Source organism: Parasteatoda tepidariorum, chromosome 5, assembly GCF_043381705.1.
Source record: "Parasteatoda tepidariorum isolate YZ-2023 chromosome 5, CAS_Ptep_4.0, whole genome shotgun sequence".
NCBI lineage: Eukaryota > Metazoa > Arthropoda > Arachnida > Araneae > Theridiidae > Parasteatoda > Parasteatoda tepidariorum.
Window position 1 is genome coordinate 68,479,217 of NC_092208.1, and position 25,045 is coordinate 68,504,261.

General features: G+C 29.5%; 4 non-coding genes across 4 annotated transcripts; 2 read left to right on the forward strand and 2 right to left on the reverse strand.

The window, feature by feature from the left end:
• The first annotated feature begins 30 nt into the window (after positions 1-30).
• On the forward strand, positions 31-103 carry TRNAT-CGU (transfer RNA threonine (anticodon CGU)). Its single transcript has one exon. It is a non-coding gene; the product is annotated as a tRNA-Thr (tRNA).
• Positions 104-342: 239 nt separating this feature from the next.
• TRNAT-CGU (transfer RNA threonine (anticodon CGU)) lies at positions 343-415 on the forward strand. Its single transcript has one exon. It is a non-coding gene; the product is annotated as a tRNA-Thr (tRNA).
• A 1,491-nt stretch (positions 416-1,906) lies between these two features.
• TRNAT-CGU (transfer RNA threonine (anticodon CGU)) lies at positions 1,907-1,979 on the reverse strand. The gene has a single exon. It is a non-coding gene; the product is annotated as a tRNA-Thr (tRNA).
• Positions 1,980-3,638: 1,659 nt separating this feature from the next.
• Positions 3,639-3,711, reverse strand: TRNAP-CGG (transfer RNA proline (anticodon CGG)). The gene has a single exon. It is a non-coding gene; the product is annotated as a tRNA-Pro (tRNA).
• Between the last annotated feature and the right edge of the window lie 21,334 nt (positions 3,712-25,045).

Consider the following 25,045-nt stretch of genomic DNA (forward strand, 5'->3'; position numbering starts at 1 on the left):
GTTTAAAACAGTTTATTCAAAGGCCATCACGCCATCATAGCTCAGTGGTTATAGCACTGGTCTCGTAAACCAGGGGTCGTGAGTTCAATCCTCACTGATTGCTGGAGATTGGCAGAGGAGAACTTATTTTTGTAAGTAGAATGAAAGTTTATTTTTTAAAATTTGTGTAAGTTTACATTACATAACAGTTGTATTCCGAAATGGTTACATGCTTGCGAAAAGCTTTATTAAAAGATTATTATTGTAAGAGTATTACTTTGGAATAATTATTAAACGGATTAAAGCGCAAAGGCATCTCAAAAGTGATTGAAAGTTTAAAACAGTTTATACAAAGGCCATCACGCAATCATAGCTCAGTTGTTAGAGCACTGTTCTCGTAAACCAGGGGTCGTGAGTTCAATCCTCACTGATTGCTGGAGATTCGCAGAGGCGAACATATTTTCGTAAGTAGAATAACAGTTTTTTTTTTAATTTGTGTAATTTTACATTACATAACAGTTGTATTCCGAAATGCTTACATGCTTTCGAATAGCCTTATTAAAAGATTATTATTCAAAGAATATTTTTTTGGAATAATTATTAAACGGATTAAAGCGCAAAGGCATCTCAAAAGTGATTGAACGTTTAAAACAGTTTATAGAATGGCCATCATAGCTCAGTGGTTAGAGCACTGGTTCGTAAATCTCCCGTGTGCTCAATCCTCACTGACTTTTTGAAATATGTAGTCCAGTAATGAACATGTAGTACATTTCCATTTTGTTTTAATAATTTTTGTCTTCTTTTCTTAGATTCGCGTCACGTAACATTTCATTTCTGTGAGGTTTACTTGTTTGAGAAAAGATTTAACAATTTTAATTTCTCTTAAAGTAAACAATGGCTTCTCCAAAGTGATTGTATGTTAAATATGTAAATACCTTTTCATGAAGAACAATTAAGTAAAATGACAAACAAATTTGCTCATTGTTTAGTCTGTCACTAATTTATCGTGAGTAGTGTACAAAAATTGGATAACTCGCTTTTAAAAATTTATGAGTACCAGAAATGTTTTGCTTCATTTTAAGAGTAGTTTTGTTCAAATAGTTTCCCTTTAGTTGACCTTCTGTTAAAGAACAGAGCATAAAATATAAAAAAAAGCGTTTTTTTTCCAGAAAACTCTTGATCGAATAATACGGTCTTTATGTATTGTGACTCGCTATTTCAAGGGCCTCACCTTAAATATGCTAAATATTTGTTGCTGACATTTGTATGTAAAAAATCAGATGTCTCAACGTACCTTTCCTGTTTAAACAGATATCTTTCTGAGTTTTAAAGTACGAGGTTTTGGCGCAATCTGTAAAAAAAAGTTTCCAAGAATTTCATTAGGAGAACGACTGAAATTTTGGACCCATTTATATTAATTAAAATTTTTGCGAATTTTGCGGCATCTTAATTAGTTACGTACGACAAAAAATATTTATAACACAATATTAAAATTAGTTCATCCAATGATAATTCGAAGTAAAATTATTATTTAAAATATTTTTTCTCATTATCTTTAATAGTGATCGAAATATTTGAAATGCAAGTTTATGCATCATTTTAAAGTACGCAATTTTTAATGAAAGACTACAAAATTTAATCGAAATTTGTCGAAGTTGTAGTCACTGAATTAATAAAGCTTAGAAAATTGTATATTTAATTGTTTCCTATGTTTAAATATCTCACCTCATTCTAGACCATGACTATGCAAAATACAACAATTATGAGAATTCGTGCTGCTCCTATAAACGCTAAATATAGTTCCTTAGCACTCTATAGAGTAATGGCGTTTCATACTGACGTGGTAACATGTAATGTAAAATTACACAAATTTTTAAAAAAAACTGTCATTCTACTTACGAAAACATGCTCTCCTCTGCGAATATCCAGCCATCAGAGAGGATTGAACTCATGACCGCTGCTTTACGAGACCAGTGCTCTAACCACTGAGCTATAATGGCAAGATTGACCTTGTATAAACTGTTTCAAACTTTCAATCACTTTTGAGATGCCTTTGCGCTTTAATCCGTTTAATAATTATTACAAAATATTATTTTTTGAATAATAATTCTTTAATAAATCTATTCGCAAGCATGTAAGCATTCCGGTATACAACTGCTATTTAATGTAAAATTACACAAAATTTTAAAAAAAACTGTCATTCTACTTACGAAAATAAGTTCTCCTCTGCTAATCTCCAGCCATCAGTGAGGATTGAAGTCACGACCCCTGGTTTGCGAGACTAGGGCTCTAACCACTGAGCTATGATGTCGTGATGGCCTATCGATAAACTGTTTTAAACTTTCAATCAATTTTGAGATGCCTTTGCGCTTTAATCCGTTTAATAATTATTCCAAAATAATATTCTTTGAATAATAATCTTTTAAGAAAGCTATTCAAAAGCATGTAAGCATTTCGGAATACAACTGTTACGTAATCTGAAATTACACAAATTTTTAAAATAACTGTCTTTCTACTTACGAAAATAAGTTCTCCTCTGCGAATCTCCAGCCAACAGTGATGATTGAACTAACGACCACTGGTTTACGAGACCAGTGCTCTAACCACTGAGCTATTAAGGCGTGATTGCCTTTGTATAAACTGCTTTAAACTTTCAATCACTTTTGAGATGCCTTTGCGCTTTAATCCGCTTAATAATTATTCCCAAATAATATTTTTTAAGTAATAATCTTTTAATAAAGCTATTCGCAAGCATATAAGCATTTCGGAATAAAACTGTTATGTGATGTAAAATTACACAAATTTTTTTAAAAAAAACTGTCATTCTTTTTACGAAATTAAGTTCTCCTCTGCGATTCTCCAGCCATTTTTATTTTTTTATTATTTATTTTTAAATTTAGAAATATTTCATTTATTAGCGTTATCATTTTTAGAAAATGTAACAAAACTTGCATTTACTTTTTCATTTAGAAATTGAACATTAAGTTCGAACTTAATAATTATGTAATTATTTACGCATAATAGTACAAGAAAATATTAATTTGTAAAAAACGCTTTAAAAAAAGTTTTTAACACTTTGTTTTAAGCGTATTATGAATTTCTAAACAAACATTTCAATAAATATTTTAAGTAAGATTTGTACATTGTAGTCAATTTATTTAATATCTTTCTTAAGCAAAACATATATATCTTCAAATTTATAAATTGATTTAAATCAATCTGAGTATGAAGTTTTGATAGAAATCTGACTTTCTGTGCCTTACAAGTAAATGAAATTCAAAAATACTATATCGTGATACATCGCTATATCGCGATGCAAAACTGATGATGCATCACGATATATAATTTCTAATATTGCCCAGTACTACTCACGACCCCTGGTTTACGAGACCAGTGCTCTAACCACTGAGCTATGATGGCGTGATGGCCTTTAAATAAACTGTTTTAAACTTTCAATCAATTTTGAGATGCCTTTGCGCTTTAATACATTTAATAATTATTCCGAAATAATATTCTTTGAATAATAATCTTTTACTAAAGCTATTCGAAAGCATGTAAGCATGTCGAAATACAACTGTTATGTTATGTAAAATTACACAAATTTAAAAAAAAAAACTGTCATTCTTCTTACGAAAATCAGTTCTCCTCTGCGAATCTCCAGCCATCAGTAAGGATTGAACTCACGACCCCTGGTTTCCGAGACTAGTGCTCTAACCACTGAGCCATGATGGCGTGACGGCCTTTCGATAAACTGTTTCAAACTTTCAATCATTTTTTAGATGCCTTTGCGCGTTAATCCGCTTAATAATTATTCCAAAATAATATTCTTTGAATAATAATCTTCAATAAAGCTATTCACAAGCATGTAAGCATTTCGGAAAGCTACTGTAACACATATATAATTTAAAATTGAAGAATATTAAGTTGTACAATTTTCGTACCATTAAATACGATATCAGGTGTATATTTATCATACAATCATGTGAAGCGTTTAAGAGTGGAAAAATTAAGAATGAACTCATCATTCTTTAGAATGGTTAGTTACTACATACAATTTTTAAAAGCCACCAGCAAAGTTTGAAATGGTTAATTTTTTTCCACTGTTAAGGTATTCTATAAAATAACTACTGTAAAACCTACAGACATTTTAAAAAATGACTACGTAAAGTATATAATATCATAATTTTCATAATTCATACTTTGCTTATGAATGCCAAGCATTATACGCAAAACATTATACGCATCTCCTCAATTATTAGGCATTTCATAGATTCTATAGCAGTAACAAATACACAATTCAAAATTGAATTTTATTTTTTTATAATTTCAGTATATAATTTTAGTATGCAATTTTAGTTATATTTATATACAATATTATGTAATTTTAGTTATATTTATATAAATGTTATATAATTTTAGTTATATTTATATACAATGTTATATAATTTTAGTACTACTTTCAAGATGTCAGTTGTATATTTATCATACCTTCATATAAAACGTACTGACTTAGAAAGATTTAAGAGTTCAGTAAAATTAGATAAACTTTTTTAGAAATCATGCGTTTTTGAATATTAATTTTATATTTACCCTCAAATGAAATATCTTGAAATCTTTTGTATACAAATTTATTTTTCATCTTCTGCGAGTACTTTAATTTTCTTTCTCTTTTCCTTTTTAAATTAGCATTTTCTTTTCTCGCCGTCCAGATTAAAATTAAGGACATTGATTTATAGTAATGTGTTTTTAATGTTGGTTGGAAACAACGCTTATTTAAAACAGCTCTCTGCATTTATAACCTATTTTAATTTTTATTCTGCATAACTAATTTATACGAGTAATTATTATTACGCCGAGACGCAGAATTAGAAATAATTAGTTTCAGTTTATAATTATATTAAGAAATTCAATTTTTTTACAGAAAATCTTAAGAAATTTATTAGAGGTATATGAAGAATAAGTACAGTGTGTCAAAAAATATATTAAATGGACCACTCTGAATAACTTTTGATTTAATGATCTGAACTTGACGTTCTAGTATTTATTCTTAATGGTTTGAGAAGTTGGCCTCAAATATGATATTTAATTAGTGTAGACAGTATTTTAAGGTAAGAAATCGGACACAATACATACTTTCTCTGAATAAACGTACCTTTTTTGAAACGGATTCGGATTCTCACTATCAGGGAAATATGGTCCCCAACGTTTGGTCAGGAGAACAATTGTTTAGAACCCTATCTGTTAACTATCCTTTTCTTTGGGTTTTTCCCCGTATCTCTAGAACTTTTAAAGTGAATTGAAAAGTTTAGCACGCAATTATAAAATTCGCTTATCCAAAGATAATTCCCTGCAAAAAATAATCTTTAGGAAATATTTATTATTATTTTATTTATTAATAGTCGGAACAATTTTGAATTGTAAGGTACAGAATTTTTTGCATAATTTTAAAGTATGTAATTTTACATGCCATATTACAAAATCAGAGAGAATTTGGTGGAATAGTTCCTGTGAAATCGAATTTTAAATATACGACTTTCGTAAAATTCCATATTCGGTTATTATTTTTTTGTCTGACTGTACGTAGAAAGTAATTTATACAACTTTTTGACAACTACGCTCTGTTTAGTATTGCATAATCAAAATAGGCATTTATAGTGCATCCACCGTAAGAAAACATATTTTTTTCTACTGCTGGCATTGAACTATCGTTTCTCACCTCGGAAGATGCCGGAAGTATTGCTCATTTATCGCAGTGGGCACCCGCGAAAGTATGTCACGGAGGCGAGCAACATTACCCACGCAACACTGCCACAGATACTCTTTTATAGGGTGTGCTACATTCATACATCACACAACAGAGGACAACTCAGAGAGAGAGAAACATTCTAGCCCTGAGTGGGATACGAACCCGCAACCATTGGCTTCACAATCAGGCACGCCACCTAGTAAGAAAACAATTGAATGTCAAATTTTGTTGTGAGCCTATTCATTCAGCAAAGGTTACGAAGTAACTCGTGTCCCGCAGTGGACTGATCGTTAAGACACGGTTCCCAGCAGATCACCGAAATCAAGCATCACTGGCTGCGGTCAGTGTGCGGGTGGGTGACCACTTGGATCAGTCTGCGTAGGGACCGAGGGTGTGCGGCATTGGTCCTCGTTAAACTGTGCTACCGTAAAGTGCTCGACTTCGCGTGCAGGTCGTTGGGCTACCGAAGCGGGGGTGCCATCCCCTCTGCAGAGGATCAAAATTGTGATGGTATGTCTTCGGATCATCCTAAGGGATGTTTCCCAGACCGTCGCCAATAGCCCATTGTGCAGCTCTAGTGCGACGTAAATGAACTACAACAACAACAACAACGAAGTAACTCGTTTAAAGAAATTTATAACTGGCGATGAAAAACTTCGTGCCATCGACGATTCTGCAGCACAATGAAATTCCGGATCAAAGTAAGGTTACCCAATCGTCTTCTTGCGGTGAATGGACAAGTGGAGCTTTATTAGCACTACCCTCGTCCAGTTTTATTTAATCACAAAATGCAAAGTAGAGTAGTTTTTTTCTTTTTTTTAAATTTTTCGACCTTTTAATTTTTTTAAGATTTTCTGGCTAAACTTCATTTTTAGCAATTTTAAAGCATTTTGAACCATATTATCGTCCAAATTCGCTCTATTCTTAATATTGTGTTTAGTTAAACCATATTATCGAACTTCGTATGAATGATTGTTGAGGTTTCAGTAAGGTTAATTTAGTAGGTATAGAGGTTTTAGTAAATTTGAACCATATTATGGTTTACGATACAGATACTAAGGTTCAACGTAAGAGGGATTTTTATGGGAGTGTACTTTATTAAGAATTCATTAAAACAAAATAAGTCTGTAAAAGCGTAATTTTAAGTTTTTTTAATAAATACCAAAGACTAAATGTAGCAAAATACTAATTCATTAAGCCCAAAGGAGACATTTTACCATTTTTTCTCCAAAATTAAATTTTTTATTTTAGATTTTTTTTCATCAACTTTCTATCAACCAATCAAAACAAAGGGAGATAGACATCCAATTCCAGATTCGTATATTTATGTTCTTTCTTCTTTCTTCGCACTTTCTCAGAAAAGTCTTGGCAGATCATTGCTATTATTAGATTATAGCATTTTTATGTCGCCAGTGGCCTTGCGAGCGTAGAACATGTTACGAGTAGCATACCCTTTCGTGAGTGGAATATTTGGACTGTTGGATTATGGTCTCCAAGAAAAAATGCATAAAAATGCGATAAACTCTTTTAAAAGAGGGTAAACATCTGGACTTTATGGTCCCTTATATGTTAGGGGTCAAACTGGGTGATTCATAAAATTATCGCATAGTAAAAAGGTTTAGTTACCATTCTAGATGGCAACTTGTAAGTAGCTGAATCAGTAGAGGGCGCAATTGCAAGAGAATGGTGATAAATGTAACATAAAAATTTGATATCGAACAAATAAATTTTAAGGTGTTGAGTCTAGTTTTGTAATTTGTTTTTAGGATACCTGAGTGATTCCTAGGTTATTTCAGATAAATAAAATTATAGGAGAATACCGCAGTGATTATTTTAAAAAAAAAAAGTATTTTTCAGTTTAAATTTGAAATTTGCATAGTTATTAAATATATATATCCTTTATTCTTGCGTTTTTCTAAATGTTTTTTTTAGATCTGAATTTAAGATAATGCTTTTAATCAAAGTGAATGGAAAAATAAACTAATTAATATTATGACTAGCTTTTTGTATCATAGAGAAAAAGATTTTCTTCGAGGCAGAAACATTCGTTGTTTTAATGTATAAATCTTGGATTTTTGAAAACTTTTAAAGCTCGTTTTACCCACGTTAACCAATCAGTAATTCAAGCATTAGAAAATAAGATTTATTACTTAAACAGTTATGTCCTCAAATATGAGAGAATTTTTTTTATTGAAATTCTTTCTAATTTAAATATTATTTTAATTTCATTTCATAAAATATTTCCGAACAACTGTACTATGGCAGTTATGTGCTAATGCAGGTTTTCAATCTAGAATTTGAATCAATTGCAAGGTTCATGCCTTTCCTTCCCATCACTGAGACTGTATATTATTTACAATGTTTCTCTTTGAGTCGCAGTGGCTCAGAGGGTAGAAGGGTCGCCTCCCAATGAGGTGACCCAAGTTAGAATCATACCTGTGTCTAGGCAGTAGAGACTGTTCGATACGATTTCTGCTCCGGGCTCGCACCGACTATACTAACGTAAAATATCATAGACGGTTCATTAGTTGGATTCACGTTGCTGCCTTGTTTGACGTGGGAGTTTTTAGTGGTTTTTCTCTCTTTGTAACGCAAATATGGGTTAACTAGATCAAAAAATTCACCACAAAGGCTATTTTGTCCCCATTCTTGATCCAGGAGCACCCTTGAGGCCTGGCTTATGTTCAAAATTCAATAGCTACGGAGTTGAACCTATGAGTTAGATGTAATGAGCACTTAAAAACCACTAAAATCGTGTAACATCTTAATAGTATGAAGAGAAAATTTCATGAACCAGATAATTGCTTATAAAAATATTTCATCATTCTTTGTAAGATTGTTAACTAATTATACTTTGCCTTTTTATCCTTAAAAATACAAAACATTTTATACAAGAAAAATTTATGTTTGTAAATCTTACAGTCACAAAATTTTTAAATGTTAAAGTAAGTCTCTTGTTAAATATAAAACAAATAATTTGTTTGTCCTTTTTAATGAGTTTAATTTCACCAATTTAAAACAAATAAACACGAACATTTAGAAACACGTATGGTGCTTTATAGTAGACCCTACTAGTTGAATATACAAATGCTAAACACAGCTTTCAACGAAATGTAAAAAATGTCAACAATTGTGACAAATCATTACAAAGTTTAAGTATTTTAAATAAATGAGATTTTTTAACATATAATTTAAATAAAAAAAATATAGAATATTATCCTTAGAGATTGCATTAAACTTGTAAATAACGAATTAAGAAATGGTTATATTCAATTACATTTGCATCCATTTCATAAATAACTTTTTAATTTATTTTAGGTTACTTAAACCTGAGATGCAGCGTCCAATATATGGGGTACACTTTATTGGTTTAATTGTATTACTTAAAAATAATGTTTTAAGATTCTTTTTAGTTTGCTTCTCTTAAAAAAACGATTGTTTATGTAAAAATACAATTTGTTTTATTTTTGTTGATCGTAATATTTAATTACAAATAAAAATTTAAACAGCGCACAGCGGGACAAAATCAGAGAAATGCGGCCAAAATTAGAAAATTAACTTCAATGTTATAAAAATTGATCACCTATAGGTGTTTTGGGTCGCTGATTTCAAATATGAAGTAAAACTTTCAAGAAAACAAAATGGCGGATGATTATTGAAAAAATTGTAAATAAATAAATAAAAATTATTTACTAGTAGTTTTTGAGATCTTTGATAACAAATTTGTTTTTAATAATTTTAATAAATAAAGTAATGGATGTAAAATCGCAAATATTTATCAAAACAAATTTAACTACATAAATTGAATCAAAATATTTAAGATTGTTAATTACAAATTCGATTATCGAATTTAAAAAAAATAATGAATCTATTTTGCTAGATATCAAAAATTTTGAAAATGTTATAACAAAAATAATAATCTCAAGTTTATTTTTATAATTTTTTCATTAATTTTATCATTATTATAAAAATGACACAAACTTTAAAAATCGATATATCAGCCAAATTCGCAAATATTCGCAGCTAATTTTTTTTTTAGTTCCTGAGTATATGTACCAAACAAATGTATACATTTTTTTTTTACCTCGGCAACGTAAGTTTTTTTTTAATAGAACACCCTAAAGTTACAATTTCATTGTACAGGGCAGAAATAGGGAAATGGCTCTGGTCTTAATAGTATTTATATATAATAATGAATTCATATATATCTTAGGAATACATTTATATATAAATCATGCATACTTTTAATATTTTTATTTGCTATAAAGATTTATCATATTAATAAAAATTTAACTGAAAAATTAATTTTTTTTATTTCGACTTTGTTTCCATTTAATTGCTATTTCCATTAAGAAGCAAAAAAAAAAAAAAAAAAAAAAAAAAAAAAAGAAAAAAACAGAATACACCGTCATATTCCTTGGACATTTTACTACAAAAAACCATATTGAGATTTTTTTTCCTTATAACTTCATTTTCTTTATTTTTGACCTCGAAAAATGATTTTTGTTCCACAGTGCAGCTGCAAGAAATTTGATTCAAGTTATCTTTACAGCAGGTTATGGCACATGGAAGCAATAGAATTTGGTAAAATTACCGAGCTGTATAATAATGAAATTTTTGTTGAAAAATAACAATTCTGGTAAACAATTAACAATCGTAAATTTTCTGTTCATATGGTAACGGTTTAATAGAAATTATGGTTTTCAAAATAACAGTTATTATCACAACATATTTAGTAAAAAAATACAAAGCTGAAAAGTAAACCAAATAAATGCCATGCTTTAAGGTATCTTACCAGATTTTACCAAATTTCATCACATATTATAAAACTCTATTTTACCAAGATCATTACTAAAGTGCTTCATTAAAAATTATTCGTTGAAAAAATTATTCGTTAAAAATTACTCGATTATTCGATGCTCCCATAGAGTCAGAAACTACCATATTTTAGTAGTTTCGACCACACTTTTATCCTCAGAGTATATTATTATTTGATAGTTAGTCCCATCAATTGAGTTAGCCCATTATTTGAGTTAGTTCTCTTGTGTTATGAACAAAGACTAAAATGTCCTTCAATGTGTAAAACGGAACAAAATCTATTTTTTATGTAATAATTAGAAATAATTGAAGATAATAAAAGCTAATTAATTTAACATTTTAAAATTTTTTTATCGCATTTAACATTTTACTTTCCACTGAGATACATATTCCTAAATAAAAATCGCATTTCCAGCCATTATTTAAAGCCCAGGCTTCAAAAAGACAGATAAAATTTCAAATTTTTGAAGCAAACACAAATGTTTCCCATCTTGAAATAACTTGAGCATTAAACAGCATAAAAATACAATGTCAACTTCAATAAATGCTGCTGAAACAATAATGAAAAAAACGGAACAAATTTCAAAATTCCTCGTAGAATTCATCTTTTTTACTATTTTTTTTAACCCAGAATTCAACGTGAGGTGCATTTAAAGACATTAAACTACCTTAAAAAACAAAGATTTAAGTTTTTCTTAAAGTTTCTTCAACGTTGGTATTTTTTAAAAAATGCAGTAAAAAGAATTTATTTTTGCAGTTCTTTAGATTACATGGCAGGAGTGTTAAAAGTAAAACAGAATATACTTTGTTCTATAAGCGTCTGATAGTTTCAATTACTTTTCTTTGCAATAAATCCTATTTTATAGCTTTTTTTAACGCAGGAAAGCTCTAAAAAGAAATTACTGTAGAAGTAGTGCAAAGAGTAATAAAAGAAAAATATGTAGTCACATTTTTTATATATATTAACTGCTGATAATAATATATAAGGTACTTTTGAATTTGAGTGTAAAAAAAGTTAACAATTATAAAACTATTGCGATTGTTTAATAGCTTTTATTCTTATTTTTTACCCTTTGTCTCAATTAAACAGAATTTTCATGCTTTATTTCATAGTTTATTTTCAGTATTTTGTATTAATTTAAGTCAAAATAAGTGAAATATACTACATTTAGTAATTTATGGTTATGAAATACTGGATGAAACACTGGTGTCTTTTACTGCGTTAGTGGCAAACCTTCAAAAAAAAATACGCTCTACATCCAAATAATGAATTTTGACTTTGCACTTATCTGCAGTTATTTAGATCTAAGAGAAGCAGTTACTTAAATTTCTTTAATTTACACAATCATTTATTGATAAATATTTGAATGTGAAGGATTTTTTTTCCTGCTACTTTTTTTGGATTTTAAATTTTAATGAAATTGCAATTTCGATAATCTAACAGGTGTGTTTAGTAACTCTTTAAACATCCTTAAGTAATTGTTAGAATATTTTGAATTAAAATATAAAAATTGTAAAGAGTCTCAGCACAAAAGAAACAGGAAAGGCAGCTGTTTGCTTTCTTAGATGATATTCGTAAAAAGACAGCGAACTTTGTTCTGTAAGGTCAATTTATCTTCAACCGACATCACAATATTCATCTCTTTGGATATTCGAAGGCAAAATACCGAATTTGTGAAAATTATGTAGTTCCTTATTGATCATGATACGCTTGATCAACCGCTATCGAAATAAACAGACAACTGCCTTTGTTCTGAAGTTGTTTATTTATGTCGTATTAGAGTTACACAATGGGCTGGGAAACATTCCCGAGAATTATCCAAAGACACGCCATCACAATTTTGATCCTCCGCAGAGGCTCCTCTCTTTGGTAGCCAAACGACTTGCACGCGAAGTCGAGATTTTTATGGTGGGGCAGTATAAACAAGAACTGATACCGGACACACTCGGTTCCTTTCGTAGCCTGATCAAAGTGGTCACCTACCCGCACACTGACCTCAGCCTTTGATGCTTAACTTCGATGTTTTAGTGAGATCTGTGTGTTTTGATCAGTTCACGAAGGGACTCTTTGTTCTGATTAGTCAATTCATCTTCAAATGACCTCACAGTAAGCTTCTCTTCTAACATTCATGGGCAAACTACGGAATTCGTGAGAACATTGTTTTGATAGATTTCGTTAACCACACTATCGAAGTAAACAAACAGCAGTCTTTGTTCTGATTAGTCAATTTATTTTCAAATGATGTCACAGTAAGCTTCTCTTCGGATATTTATGAACTAAATATCGAATTTGCGGAAACAAAATACTTCTTCAATGTTTTGATAAGTGTCAAATTAATGTACAATTAAATTTTGGAGAAATGTATGAATTTAAGCTTTTTAGCCAAGATTGGGCTCTACTTTGGTAGAATGAAATTGCTCCTATTGAGTCGGTACGAAAATTAGTTTAGAATGAGTTTCGTTCATAGTTACACAACAGTATGAAGAAACAATAGTCAGAAATGACTTAACGTACGTCACCGGTGTACAAATAAATATGCGAATCACGCTGTTTCATTCAAATATAATAAGTTTCGATTTTAAGTTACAATTTTTAACCAATGAAAATTTAAATATATTACAGAATATAAAATATAACTTGCCAGTCAGGTTTTCCTTGTGCCAATCATTCATACTTAAATTTTATGCACCGATAGGTTTTAAGGCTATAAAATAAAGCATAAAATATTTCGAAGTTGTTTTAAAAGTTTTTTAAAACAGCATTTTTTTATCTCCCAAATGACGACAATTTTGATGACACGCAAATCAGAGTCAACATGGTTTTAAGCTCTTTCATAAAGAAAAATGAAAAAGTTACCGTTTAAGTACCTCAAATTTGAAGAAAAGCTATAGTTTTATAATGTATATGCCATCTTACAGTAAAGAATTATCTGAACTTCAGAAAGGACAAGTAACTAAATGTTTCAAAAGTTATTAAATTTCTTAAATATCACCAATTTGGTGATATTTTTCTACCTAGATGAAAACTATCAAAATCAATGCATTGTTCCCCATTTGTTGCAAATTTTTATGAGCTGAGGTAATGCAGCATTGGAGTAAGTATTTAAATATTACAAAATTAGACCACAAACGCTTTTCATTTTCTCAAAATTAAACTCGAAGAGCATCAACAACACTTGATAAACTTGACAATGATAGGCTAAAATTGCCCTAACAGTCACGTGCAACTCAGATTAGTATTGAAAATAGCGTGTCATTTGCAAAAAACATATTTTCAAACAACTACAGAGCCTTTGAAAAACAGGTTTCTTTGCTAACATTCACAACAACCATTGTTATTGTTATAAAGATAACACTAAAAACATGGTCTCAAAAGTAAATAAATATTAAATTTTAATAAATATCGAAAAGGAAAAACTTTAAATGCTGACAATTTTTATAATATTTTAAAACCTTTCCTAAAAGCCTTTTAAAATTCATTGACATAAATGTGACAATATTTTTACCTCTTATAATGCTTCAGATTTAAAATAAAGTTTTTACGGAAATTTTTAATATTTGAAGTAGCTCCTGAAAGCAGGATAAATTTTTATATTCAGGCAAAAAAAGAAAAATGTTTCGAAATTGCCTTACTAAAACAAAGTGGAAGAAAATTTAGAAACGATTCAAATTTCTAAACGTTTTATCTATTTTAAAAGCTACAACGAATAATTATTTGAAAGATCCATTAGAGTTATATTTTCTCTTGTAGCCTCAAGACTTGATTTCGATAAACTTGATATCTAACAACTGTCTTCTCTAATAATGCAATCCACTTATAATACCAACTTATAAGTAATTGAAGCCATTATCGGTTATTATTGGATGATAAAGGATAGTGTGGTTTAAGCCACTGAGCAAGATTATTGTAACAAGCTTTATCATTTTTTATTGATCACAGCAGGAATCTTACACAGTTAATGGAAAAACACTCAGTATTTCTGAAAGTTCTTTCAAATAGTTCAGTATTTTGGAAGAATTGCAAAACTATGTAGCTGATTTTATTTATCCTTTTCGGCAAAAGATCAGTTAGAAGTTTAGTTAAGACATTTTTAGTAGATTAAAGAATAAAGTTAAGCTCTATGATATACTTTTTTTCTTTGCTGGTTATTAAAGATAAATGCGTATATTGATACACAACAAATGAAATTTCTTTTTTTCGTGTTGGCAACGTAAAGCTGAAACCAACTGAGCTAGAAGTTGGGCAGAAATGAATGGTTAAAAATAAATATTTTAATAATTTCTTTCGNATTATATGAGATTTATGTTATATGCTGTTCATTTATTGAACATGATTTTTATTTAACTCTGGCATACTACCTTCATTTTTACCATTGCTACTAAACTTTTTTTAAAACATTTTTTGATCTTTTTCTTTGTCGGTTACTATTGAATAACAAAGATAATCTGAGTTAAAATAGAAAAGGGATCCATTAATAACATTCATTGTTATTGCAATAAAGATAACATTAAAAACATGCTTTCAATAAGTAGTAAACAAATATTGAGTTTTTAAAAAGATAAAAAAAAAATGAAAAGCTTTAAATGCTGTCAAATTTTATAACATTTAAAAACCTTCTCACAAAATTTTGAATTTCATTGATGCAAACGTGATACTATGTTTACCTGTTATAAAACTCCGAATTTAAAAATGGAAATAAAATTTAACTAGATATATTTATTTTTTAAAATTGCTCCTAAAATCATGCAAGTTTAATCTTCAGAAGGAAAAAAAAATCCAAGATCACATTACCAAAAGGAAGAAATTTTAAAATCGCTTCAAATTTCAAGACATTATTTCTGTTTTAAATGCCAAACAGCGAATAACTATTTACAGAACACGTTAAAATTATATTTTCTCTTGCAGCCGCTGGAAATAGTCTTGATTTCGATAAACTTGATACCCAACTACTATCTTCACTAATAATGTAATCCACTCACAGAATATCAACTTATCAGTAATTGAAGCCATTATCGGTTATTATTGGATAATAAAGGATAGTGTGAGTTAAACCACTGAGCGAGATTATTGCAACAAGCTTTATCATCTTTCATTGATCGAAGCAGTAATCTTACACTGTTAATGGATGAACACTCAGTATTTCTGAAAGCTTTTTCAAATAGATACTTATGAAAGAACTGCAAAACCATGTAACGGATTTAGTCTGTCCATTTCGCTAAAGGATCAATTAGAGATTTAGTTAGACAGTTATAGTAAACAGAAAAATAAAGTTAAAATCTACGATATACTTTTTTCATTTTTTGTTTATTTTGCGTTCCCTTCTTTCCCTTTTCTTTCCTTCTTTTTTTTTTAAATTAGAGGTCACCCATATATAAGTTTGTTTTCCGAAGATTGTTTCGTAATATGCATGAAAAGAATGCTTTTTAGTGAATTATATGAGATTTATGTAAACAGTTGTTCATGACTTATAAAGTCAATTTTCGCTTTTCTTTAGTCAGCGCTTTCTATGCTAATTGTGAAAATAACGCAAAACGTCAATATGAAGGAAAGCAACAGTTTTGTGAAAAAACAGAAGCGTTTGTGATCCAATGTTTTAATATTTAAAAAGTTACTCCAAATTTGTATTATCTGCTCACAAAATTGCAATAATTAAGAAGTATTCATTGGTTTTGATCGTTTTCATCTAGATAGAAAAGTCTCGCCAAATTAATGATTTTTTTAAAAAGTTTAATAACTTTTAAATTATTTACGTGATTTGTCCGTTTTAAAGTTTGCCCAGCTCTTTAAGCAATATAGTATTTATACTTTAAAATTTCAAATATCAGGCACTTAAAATGTGGAGCTTTTTTATTGCGTATACAATTTGTATACAAAACTGCGTATACAAAATGTAATTGTATATTGCGTATACAAAATGTAATTGTATATTGCATATACAAAATGTAAAAAAGAATTCAACAGCAAAATATTAAAAACTAGCAAAATGTGAAGAAATCAACAGAAAAATATTAAAAGCTAGCAAAGTGCAAAAAAAAAAAAATTCAACAGCAAAATATTTAAAGCTAGCATACAATAAAAAAAGTTCAACAGCAAAATATTATTATTTCAAAGGCAGAATATTAGAAGTACATATACTAAAAGTTTAAAAAACATATAATTTTAATATATTACGTGTTCAATACCAAAAAATTGATATTCAAATTTATTTATATGCAAATCATTTCTTTCGACTTTTCCAAATATTTAAAATTCCCTAAGTGCCCTAATTACTTCGTCAAATTGACGCCTTAAGTATTCTAAAGCCAGTTTTAAGTAATGTTAATTTCCCATCTAAATCATAAAAACAAATCTTATAATATTCTTTCTAGTTCATTAACATACCTCAAAATTAAGAAAAACTTATCTAAGTCAAATAAAATCTTATTAGTAAACCATTAGAGTATTTTATTTACCACATTACGCCAATGAACCTGTAAACTAACTTAATTTAGTAAACATTAGTGCACTTCTTTTAATCTTTTTACGTTCGTAAAATATACTTCGCGAATGCTATAATTAATCAACGGTTTTAATTGGCTCTTCTGGGACAAAGGTTTCTAAAAATGCCATTTTCTTTCTTGTTGTGAATGTAATTACATTTATGGTACATTTTTCTTATTCCGAACACATTAAAAAATTAAGATAAAATGAATTCTTTAACAGACGTATGATTCAAAGGTATGAAATTGAATTTTCTTCAGAACTCCTTATTTATTTTACATGTGTTCAGAGCAAGGCATGCCCTTTGAGAGTAGAATACGTCAATGGTGTTTTTTGTTCCAAAATGTTGCTAATCAATATTCGTTTAAAAGGTCTTTGGATGTTAAGAATTTAACTAGTGATAGTTAGGAAACGTGACAGAGAAATGCTTATTCAAAATTCTCAAGAGAGTCAGGTTATAAATAAGAGTTCGATCTCCAATGTATTTAGTTAAAATTCTTTTATGAAATAATAGGTCGAATGTAACAAAATATCTAATGTGACGATTATATTAAAAGAAAATGTGGTGATAATAATAAAAATTTCTTTGGTGGTTTATTGTGCTTCAAATAACATTTTTGAAGAGTAAAATTTTTTTTTGAAAATGAGTAGTTGATAATTCAGGTTTTGTGTTTATCTTTTATCATAAAAAGATTTTTGACATCGTCTCGTTTCGAATATTTTCATTGATCAGAAAAGTCACATGGTAGGATCATTTCTAAACCTAGAAGATCTAGTTATTTTTGGCTTAAAATTATACAAATTATAATAGAAAACATAAATTGCAGTATTAAAGAAAAATTTAATAAAAGTTAAATGATATTAAAGAAAAAAAAAAGTACTTAAGAAATGACTATTTAATTTTCAGATTTAAGAAAAAAATTATCTACCGACAAACCAAATGTTATTTTTGGAGATAGATATTATATAAGAGTTCAGAAAGCTTTACTTTTCGTAATTTGAAACAAAAATTTTATATAATCTTTTTCAGTTTCAGTCTTAACTATTCAACCGATATCGTTAAAATATTACAATTTTCGCACATCCTGATAAAACTAAAAAAATAAATAATTGTAAATTTTTGTTTTCGTATTAATTTTTCGTGGTCATTATTATAAATTAATAATTTAATTATCCTTATGTTCATCCAAGATCATTCAGATGAAATTTACTTTTTAAAAATAAAATGTTAACTGACTCTATAAAAAAGTGAGTGCAACTGTCTTACCACTTACTAATAACCTGGAGGTCTCGTTTCCTGCTCACTCCGTTCATCAACCCCCCATGATAGCTTTTCAGCCATTATTATTTCTCTTAAAGTCGATATTTTCTACAAAAATAAAGAACACTTTGTAAATAAAATACACAGTCCAGTCACATTAATGTGACCACCTGTCAAAAGTCTGAATAACCACCTTTGGCAGAGCAGACCGCTGCTGGATGTTCGCTGAACCGTTGTTGAGGATACACTCTTGGTAGCTCCTTAGTTCATCTGGGCGGCCAGTTGCTCAACAGTTGCACGTCTATTCGCCCGAACGCATCTCCGTAGTCTTCGTTCGCCTCTGCCATCCATAGCCCGTGGTGCACCACATGTGCCACACCGCTGATTTTGGATAGTACCATTTTGCCATGCACGGTAAACTTTTACCATGGAGGCATGCGAACAGTTAACAAAATTAGCCGTTTCCGTAATGCTTCCACCCTTGGCCCGAAAGTCAATAATCATGCCTTTTTTAACGTCGGATAAATTGCTACGTTTCTGCATTAGGCCAGCGATTGAAATGCTTTCCTATGCCCTAGGACATTCTTTATATACATTCCATTGTAATGCGCTGCCATCTGCCTTCTGTGATTGGTTATTTCACGTTGACGTCGGAAGTAGGTTGTGGTCACATTAATGTGATTGGACTGTGAATATAATATAATGTAAGAACATTTTGTTAAGATCCTAATTGTAAGGAAATGATCAATTAAATGGATTTNTTATTACTATTTATTTCTCTCTAATGGATTCATCTTAGTATTCATCTTTGGCAAGAGTTCTAAAAACATGCAGATAAGACGGTATTTAGAAAGCAAACCCTTAATTATTACTATTTATTTCTCTCCAGTGGATTCATCTTAGTATTCATCCTTGGCAAGAGTTCTAAAAACATGCAGACAAGACGGTATTTAGAAAACAAACCCTTAATTATTACTATTTATTTCTCTCTAATGGATTCATCTTAGTATTCATCTTTGGCAAGAGTTCTAAAAACATGCAGATAAGACGGTATTTAGAAAGCAAACCCTTAATTATTACTATTTATTTCTCTCCAGTGGATTCATCTTAGTATTCATCCTTGGCAAGAGTTCTAAAAACATGCAGACAAGACGGTATTTAGAAAACAAACCCTTAATTATTACTATTTATTTCTCTCTAATGGATTCATCTTAGTATTCATCTTTGGCAAGAGTTCTAAAAACATGCAGATAAGACGGTATTTAGAAAGCAAACCCTTAATTATTACTATTTATTTCTCTCCAGTGGATTCATCTTAGTATTCATCCTTGGCAAGAGTTCTAAAAACATGCAGACAAGACGGTATTTAGAAAACAAACCCTTAATTATTATTATTTATTTCTCTCTAATGGATTCATCTTAGTATTCATCTTTGGAAAGAGTTCTAAAAACATACAGATAAGACGGTATTTAGAAAACAACCCTTAGTTATTACTTTAGAAATTTCATCTACCGTTATTCATCATTCTTCATGAATACAGCACATAATTCTGTTTACACTAGAATAACGTGAGTCATTATAAAATATATTCTCTTGCTGTACTAAGAGCCATAGCTAACTACCTTTAAGATGGTTCTCCGGAATAATATACATATTTTATCAAGATACCCCCATACTGTTCCAACACTGCGTCAATAATTGACTAAAGCCGTGCTCTGCATTTAACGACGCCTGCCTAGAAAGCTGACTCAGTGAAATGAATGGGAATAATTGCCACCCTATTTGCAATTAAGCATGTTCCACTACCTTATCGAACAGTATCAAATTGCTAATTTGGCGTTGAATTCCAGCTCAAATCAAAGACCTGCGTGTCATGAATTACTAGATTGTTAACAGAACCCTTAAAGTAAGTTATTTTGCAGATAGCCTATGATAACAGGAGTCAATTCCGATTGTTTAAGTACTGCGTGATGTTAACCGATGTAGTTTTAGCTAAGCTTTTCAACCCATTTTTCTTTTTTTTAAATGGTATTAAAAGTGACTATAAGATAAAAATGGTAACTTATTTATGTTATACAAATGCTCTCTCAGCTCAAAAAATACCTCCCTTGTTTTTGATAAGATAATTAGGTATTCTATTAAAATTAAAATAGTGGTAAAAGAATTATGAAATTTTACGCTACTTTAAAATGGAAAGAGGTATTTTGACTACCACGGCTAATAGTGAAGCTCTGAAACTGACAAAGATGCTATTTTTAAATTGAAGTGAAACCTACAAATTAAGTATCTTGTTAATTTTAAATTAAATTAAAGCTTTTGCTTGTAATTTTAATGTAAATTGGCTGTAATTAGCTATAATTGGCTATGATTTTAATTTTTTTGTAGGATGGACACTGTGAACAATAACTCAAACTACTGATACTTATATAGTTTTTATACTATAAACTACGTTCTTAATCAACGACGTTGTGGTATTCTTAATCGTTGTTTTCAATCAACAACTTTAAAATTTTTTAAAAGTATATATGAAGATAAATACTAAAATTTTTGATTCAAACTTTTAGACCCTCAAAAAGATTAAAGCATAACCTCCAGTTACAAAAAACATTTTTCTGGTAGTAAGAAAGGATATATATGTGTGTGTACTATTTATTTATTTACTTCTTTGCTTCATTGGTTAAAAGTAACTACATATTAGTGCACTTAAAAAAACCAGAGCTGTTTTATTTTTAAATGAACAAATTTGAACTGCAATTTTATTTTGACACTTAAACTTATACATTACACCGTTAACTGTAAGAAAGTGCTTTTTAAAAAAAAGATGTAAGAAAAAATTTACTTTTGGTAAAAATTATTTTTTAACTAAGCACAATTCGAACGATATTACTGAAGTATAATTTGCAATCAGGAAAATGCCTTGTTCAACAAATATTGAAGATAGAAAATTATAAGGAAATTCCAAACCAGTGCTATTTTCAGAATCATCATCTGATTTGAAATATGATAAAAAATACTCAATTTTTGAAACTATTTTGATAAAAAAATACGCAACAAAGGGTTAAGATACTTTTAACAGAAATTATGAATACAATTTTTCCCTACATTTCGTCATAAGAGTATAAGAATGATATTGCTTCAAAGAATCCTTTCAATAATTTCGTTATTTCCTGAATCTGTTTAAACGAAGCATATTATTGCTTGAAATATGTAACGAGATACAATTTAACTATTATTATTTACTTAAGCTCACTCCATTAATTTATTGATAGCGGTATCAAGAATAAAGATATGCGTAGGATTACTAGTAAGCTATGGATGCATTAAATCATATAGCTTGAATAATTTATTTTAATCAAATTTTATAATAATTTTAAGCAAATAAGGGTGTAAAAATAAACTCTATCGAAGTGCGCTTAAATTATACCGTAAAATATATCTTGAATAAATTTTAGAATCGATAAATAAAAAATACATTTTTAAACATTTTCGAGTCGGACAGAAACGTTAACTTGTTTGAAATAACTGTCCAAGTAGTTTTTACTTTTGATTATTTCTGGTGATAGGTATTTTTTTTTTCTATTTTCCCATTCGACTTTTGAAATTTCAGCTTTAAACGGAATTTTTTTGGCATCCTTAAAAATGGTTACGCGTTAAAAAATATATACTGCTTTGATTTTCTTTTAGAAAATTTTTTTTTTCAATCTAAGAGCCTATGCCATTATCTTACGTAAAACTCACTTTAATATCGCATGAATTTAATATACTGTGTTAATAATTGAATAATCCCAAGAAACTAAGGCGAAAAAATAAAATCTTCACGGACATCAAAAAATATGAAAATGACAGTAAAAGTTAACTTGTTGACTGACTTGTCTTGAAAGTTCAAAAATAGACGGAACAAGTTATTCACTCCTGTCGAGTTTTGAAAATGGGTGCTTATTTTTGAGAGCTCGAAGCATGTCGACATTTATTTTCATCTTCATAATTTTTGAAGCGAATAAAGTTTTCATCATCAAATATACTGTGTTACATTTTTGGTCTTGATCATTATTTTGAAATTTTTTTTATGCTCGTCGAAGTAAACATGTGTATTTTAATATTTTAACAGGGCTCAAGCTGTCCTTAAAGTACTTATTGATATTGTATTTATGTTATATTGTATTATTATTGTATTTATGGATTTATCCACTTTAACTTTAATATGAAAATTTTTAAACAAAATATTTGGAGCAAATGAAATTGAACATTGCGTTGAATATAAACGAAAAAAAACTATTTATCTACTTAGTTTTGCTGCCACCATTTCAGTATCTTAAAGACCTAGCGAATTCTGTTTAAAAGTATCGTATCGTATCAGATATATAAAGTAATATTGAGAATCGTAAAACAAATTTGTTCACCAATATCTGCAATTACAGTAAAAAGAAATATCGTGAACCATTTAAAAATTATGCAGAACTTCGTGAATGTGCGTTAGAATTACCATACACTCAATATTTTTCATGCACTTTTTTGTTTCTTTAATCTCTTTTGCCAAAAAGACACGATCAAAGATATAGAAATGATTATCCCTAGAATTTTGTATATAATTATAACAAGTTATATTAATTTGATTTTAGTGGAAAACCCTAACAAGCAACGAAGTAAAAACAACGAAGTAAAAACCCAAACAATGTCAGATAAAGAGTTCATGTGTTCAAATTCTAAAATCTTGGAAAATTATGAATAATTTATTAATCGATTCAAATTTCAAAATATATTAAAAAGTTAACATTCTTTGTTTTTAGGTCCGAAATTAGTCAGCTCGAAAAAAGTCTGTTGTGTATAAAATTTGAGAAATTTTTCTATTAACTATTAATAAATAAACCTCTTCGTCCGCTATTTCCTTCTTTTAATTGTGTGAACTCGATTGCTTAGCAACGGAGTAAAATTAGGTACTGCTCTCTTGAAATAGTCTATGGTTATCGTAAATTACTCATTTGCAGCGGTGACAATCCCTGGCTGTTTTTGTGACGTATAGCTTCCTATACCCCCAATTTATGATCCAATCTTTTTGAAATTTTGTCTACCCCCTATTTTGATGGGTCAGGAATCCAAAAATGTAACAAAAAATATACGTTTATTCAAACAATGTACCTTTTTTGTGTCTGATTTTGTAATTTAATTAATAGTTAGCTATGATTAATTAGCATAATTTGAATTCACTTCCAAGAACCATTATGACTGACTCTTAATACGTGAAAATCCGATCATTAGAACGAACGTTATCCAGAGAGATATCTTTTTTACTTTGCGCACTGTACAAAAACATCAAATATTGGAAGATATGGGTAAGAGACATTGTTCCTACAAATATAATAAAATATCGACTCTTGTATTAATTGAGACAACAATTTTTAAAATTTGAAATGACCTGTTAGAAACCGATGCTGACTGTTTCTGAGAGTTTTAAAAATTTGTAATTTTGGTAGTAAATTAACATTATATTGGTAGAGATTTCTATTAAGACATCACTTTAAAGTTTATAGATCTAACAACTTTGAATTCTCATACATATATATTTCCCTCCAAAAGTTTTATGTAGAGTACATAAACATATTAAAATATGGAAATTTTTTCCATTTTCATTTCCACTTTTAAAAGTTTGTAAAATGCATGAAAGTACTGTACTTTTTATCTAAACGTAACTTATTGGTCACAAAATGTTCGTAAACCCGTAACTTTCGTCTCACTGTTTTACAGTTTTATAGTGCATATTATGCATATTAACTCATTCTAATTTGAATTCTAATTCTAATTATTGTCTACATCTCAGCACCTACCGCCGATGGCAACACCAACCAATCCATCGGTGGCTATTTAATTAATATCTAAATTGTCACATCTAATATATATTGTTAGAGAAGGAAGTTGTTGACAGTAGGGTTGTTCGTGGTGTGTTGACATCTTCAGTGTTTGTAAATGGTACTAAAGACAGTGTCCGATAGAAAGAAAAAAGTGACTGGATTAGTTCAGCCGTTGTGTGGATAAGCTCTTGTTGAAATATGGTGTTGAAGTTAGCAGTGTTACCGTGAATGGTCTTGTAAAATGATGTATTCAAATTTTTCAATATAGTGACTGAGTTCGTGTAGTTTCAAATCTCCGTGAATGTTTCTGTTGGTCATGAGTCAGCGTGAATTTAGCATCTATCGTAATAATTTGTTTAGGAAGGTATCGATTTTGTGCTTTTGAGATGTTGTTGCTGTCGCACATGAGGGTGAAGTGTATAGGCATGTGCACATGACATAGACGTTTGTTGTAAAGTCTCGACAAGTGGCCTATTATTGATTTCATTGATTTATATTCGCCTTGTGCTCTTTAGAAAGTAGTCTTGATCTATTCTTTCCTGTTGAAATTGTGTGTTTGTAGTAACTCCAAGACACTTGGCTTTGCTGATTATAGGAATAACTTCCGAGAAATAGTAATTTTTCTGTTATTTGTGCTTTTGTCTCATGCTGCCTGGCTATACTGAAATTTGATTTGTCTGCATTTATCTTAACTTTTCATCTGCTGCACGTCTTTTCAATGTTGTGCAGTCTTTCTTGATGGCATGATTGGGTTATCGTGACTGTTCGGTGAGACCATACGGAGAGGAACGCCCCTTAATATCTTTGTTTTGATCTGAATGTAGATCCCCCGCGATATTTGTGGTAGCAAACAAACGAAAACATCAAGCTACTCTAAGTTTAAATACTCTACCACTTTTTACATAAAAGTACT